General features: G+C 51.1%; 1 long non-coding RNA gene across 1 annotated transcript; it reads left to right on the top strand.

Moving 5' to 3' along the window:
- Window positions 1-492: 492 nt before the first annotated feature.
- On the top strand, window positions 493-1,727 carry LOC140730507 (uncharacterized). Its single transcript, XR_012099620.1, has 2 exons — window positions 493-802; window positions 959-1,727. It is a non-coding gene; the product is annotated as an uncharacterized lncRNA (long non-coding RNA).
- The last annotated feature ends 2,271 nt before the right edge of the window (window positions 1,728-3,998 follow it).

Below are 3,998 nucleotides of genomic sequence, written 5' to 3'. Positions count from 1 at the left end.
CGTTTTGTAATATTCCGGTGTAAGTTGTCTCTCTTCCTAAACGAACACAGGGCAGAATTTCAAGCCCAACATTTGGTGACCCCGACGTGGGGAGGGAGAGACAACACAGGCTGGCGGGTCCGACGGCAGACAACTTGCGGCCGCAAGCTCGACTAAGGTCAGGAAGTGCCTGTTATATCAAAGACTTCCACTAGATAGTTAAATCACTGAGTTAGATCTTGTCTGCTGACGGATCCTCACCAACCCCAAATTACCCTGGGTGAGATCATTCCCGGTGCAGAATCGTGACTGGTAAGTACTAACTCTTATCTGTTTTTAGGAAGATCCTCCGACCGTGGAAAAGTCTTCTGAGTGAGGGTACCCGCCGCCCACGATGGGCATAAAAGTCTCAGGAGTGAGGAGAAAAGTGTTGCGGGCACCGTAGTACACAGGGATAATGACGGCGCCTACCTTAGACTGGTTGTTAAGAGGAGAAATCTCCCACGCGGTCAGGTTTTGAAAGGCGACCGTCCCACATTTGATCCTCTCTGTGTACTAGGGAGCCATGGAGCACTTCAATTTCGAGTTACCAAAACTCAGACATTGGTGTGTTGAGTAACAGAGTATATGAGAGTTTTTAGAAATATGGTAAAATTGATAACTGTGCGAGTTCAATAATCTAACAGTGAGCAGCCGCAGGGGTCGGACACCATCAAGGTAGGAGTGGAAGTGTTCCTCCGAGGCCCAGGGAAGCTCACCTGGAACGGAAAACGGTGGCATGGTCCATACCCTGTCGCCGAGGTCTCCAACAGGGCATTAAAAGGTAAGAAGGGAGGGGGACAATAACTGGCATCATTTTCTACTGGCTAAATAAGATCTCTGGCAAGTGGGGAGCGTTTCTGGGACAGTCGGCTCTAGGACTGTCTATTTCAATTGCTATCTTTATCACGTGTGGTTGTTGTTGCATACCCTGTATTAGGACCCTAGTCATCCGGACTATAGATCGAGCCTTGACTGGAAAGAATGGACCTCCACCGGCGTACCAGGCACCCTTGTTCCCGGTGGAAGGGGAGGACACGGCCCTCCCGGAAAGCGGACGCGCTATGTGAGGACACGGACTGAAATGGACCATGGCAAGGGGGGGATTGTGAATTTGTTATTGATTAAGTTTTCTGAAATGTTGCATGCTACTTGTAAAAATTGCGGATGTTTAGGGAACCCCTACCCATATTTTGTGACCCTAGGTCGGACAAATCAGGATAAGCAAATAGGGAGGACACGCCAAAGAGTGCCGGGGGACGCTCACCTCTCTGCCTGATCCCGGCAGCCGCGGAAAAGATTGTAAGGGATGTGGGGATGTGGCCTCTGGGAGGCCAAGGGAGGGAGTGTTGGGGTTAATTCGAGACTGCCATTACAGGTCAGGAGTGGCTCACGTAACACACATAATGTTAGGAGGCCGGGATGCGAGGGAGGGGGGAGCGAAACTGGGGACCCCGCTACACCGATACTATTAGTGTCATGCGATTCAGTAAACAAAAGAAACAGGTAACTCGTGAGCATATGGCTGCGGGCCAATAAGATGGACACAAGTGCCCGATATTACCTAATATGTAGCGGGGGGTGTGCTGGGGGGAAAAGGGGTATAAATAAGAGCAGATTGTAAGGGGAAAACAGAACGCCTTCTCCAGCGACTCCGTGGATTCGCTGTGCCAGTTACGAATTCTGCAATAAAGCCACGTTTTGTAATATTCCGGTGTAAGTTGTCTCTCTTCCTAAACGAACACAGGGCAGAATTTCAAGCCCAACACTACCCACCCCAGGAGTCCAGCCTCCTGAACAACATAGTACTCTGCACCACTCTTCTACAGGAATGTCTCCCTTTGAATGCAGGTTTGGCTACCCACCCCAGGAGTCCAGCCTGCTGAACAACATAGTACTCTGCACCACTCTTCTACAGGAATGTCTCCCTTTGAATGCCAGTTTGGCTACCCACCCCAGGAGTCCAGCCTGCTGAACAACATAGTACTCTGCACCACTCTTCTACAGGAATGTCTCCCTTTGAATGCCAGTTTGGCTACCCACCCCAGGAGTCCAGCCTGCTGAACAACATAGTACTCTGCACCACTCTTCTACAGGAATGTCTCCCTTTGAATGCCAGTTTGGCTACCCACCCCAGGAGTCCAGCCTGCTGAACAACATAGTACTCTGCACCACTCTTCTACAGGAATGCCTCCCTTTGAATGCCAGTTTGGCTACCCACCCCAGGAGTCCAGCCTGCTGAACAACATAGTACTCTGCACCACTCTTCTACAGGAATGTCTCCCTTTGAATGCCAGTTTGGCTACCCACCCCAGGAGTCCAGCCTGCTGAACAACATAGTACTCTGCACCACTCTTCTACAGGAATGTCTCCCTTTGAATGCCAGTTTGGCTACCCACCCCAGGAGTCCAGCCTGTTGAACAACATAGTACTCTGCACCACTCTTCTACAGGAATGTCTCCCTTTGAATGCCAGTTTGGCTACCCACCCCAGGAGTCCAGCCTGCTGAACAACATAGTACTCTGCACCACTCTTCTACAGGAATGCCTCCCTTTGAATGCCAGTTTGGCTACCCACCCCAGGAGTCCAGCCTGCTGAACAACATAGTACTCTGCACCACTCTTCTACAGGAATGTCTCCCTTTGAATGCCAGTTTGGCTACCCACCCCAGGAGTCCAGCCTGCTGAACAACATAGTACTCTGCACCACTCTTCTACAGGAATGTCTCCCTTTGAATGCCAGTTTGGCTACCCACCCCAGGAGTCCAGCCTGCTGAACAACATAGTACTCTGCACCACTCTTCTACAGGAATGCCTCCCTTTGAATGCCAGTTTGGCTACCCACCCCAGGAGTCCAGCCTGCTGAACAACATAGTACTCTGCACCACTCTTCTACAGGAATGTCTCCCTTTGAATGCCAGTTTGGCTACCCACCCCAGGAGTCCAGCCTGCTGAACAACATAGTACTCTGCACCACTCTTCCACAGGAATGTCTCCCTTTGAATGCCAGTTTGGCTACCCACCCCAGGAGTCCAGCCTGCTGAACAACATAGTACTCTGCACCACTCTTCTACAGGAATGTCTCCCTTTGAATGCCAGTTTGGCTACCCACCCCAGGAGTCCAGCCTGCTGAACAACATAGTACTCTGCACCACTCTTCTACAGGAATGCCTCCCTTTGAATGCCAGTTTGGCTACTCACCCCAGGAGTCCAGCCTGCTGAACAACATAGTACTCTGCACCACTCTTCTACAGGAATGTCTCCCTTTGAATGCCAGTTTGGCTACCCACCCCAGGAGTCCAGCCTGCTGAACAACATAGTACTCTGCACCACTCTTCTACAGGAATGCCTCCCTTTGAATGCCAGTTTGGCTACCCACCCCAGGAGTCCAGCCTGCTGAACAACATAGTACTCTGCACCACTCTTCTACAGGAATGTCTCCCTTTGAATGCCAGTTTGGCTACCCACCCCAGGAGTCCAGCCTGCTGAACAACATAGTACTCTGCACCACTCTTCTACAGGAATGTCTCCCTTTGAATGCCAGTTTGGCTACCCACCCCAGTTGTCCAGCCTGCTGAACAACATAGTACTCTGCACCACTCTTCTACAGGAATGTCTCCCTTTGAATGCCAGTTTGGCTACCCACCCCAGTTGTCCAGCCTGCTGAACAACATAGTACTCTGCACCACTCTTCTACAGGAATGTCTCCCTTTGAATGCCAGTTTGGCTACCCACCCCAGTTGTCCAGCCTGCTGAACAACATAGTACTCTGCACCACTCTTCCACAGGAATGTCTCCCTTTGAATGCCAGTTTGGCTACCCACCCCAGCAGTCCAGCCTGCTGAACAACATAGTACTCTGCACCACTCTTCCACAGGAATGTCTCCCTTTGAATGCCAGTTTGGCTACCCACCCCAGGAGTCCAGCCTGCTGAACAACATAGTACTCTGCACCACTCTTCCACAGGAATGTCTCCCTTTG

The sequence above is a fragment of the Hemitrygon akajei genome, chromosome 7 (genome assembly GCF_048418815.1).
Source record: "Hemitrygon akajei chromosome 7, sHemAka1.3, whole genome shotgun sequence".
Taxonomy (NCBI): Eukaryota; Metazoa; Chordata; class Chondrichthyes; order Myliobatiformes; family Dasyatidae; genus Hemitrygon; species Hemitrygon akajei.
This window is presented reverse-complemented; position numbering and strand designations above follow the sequence as displayed.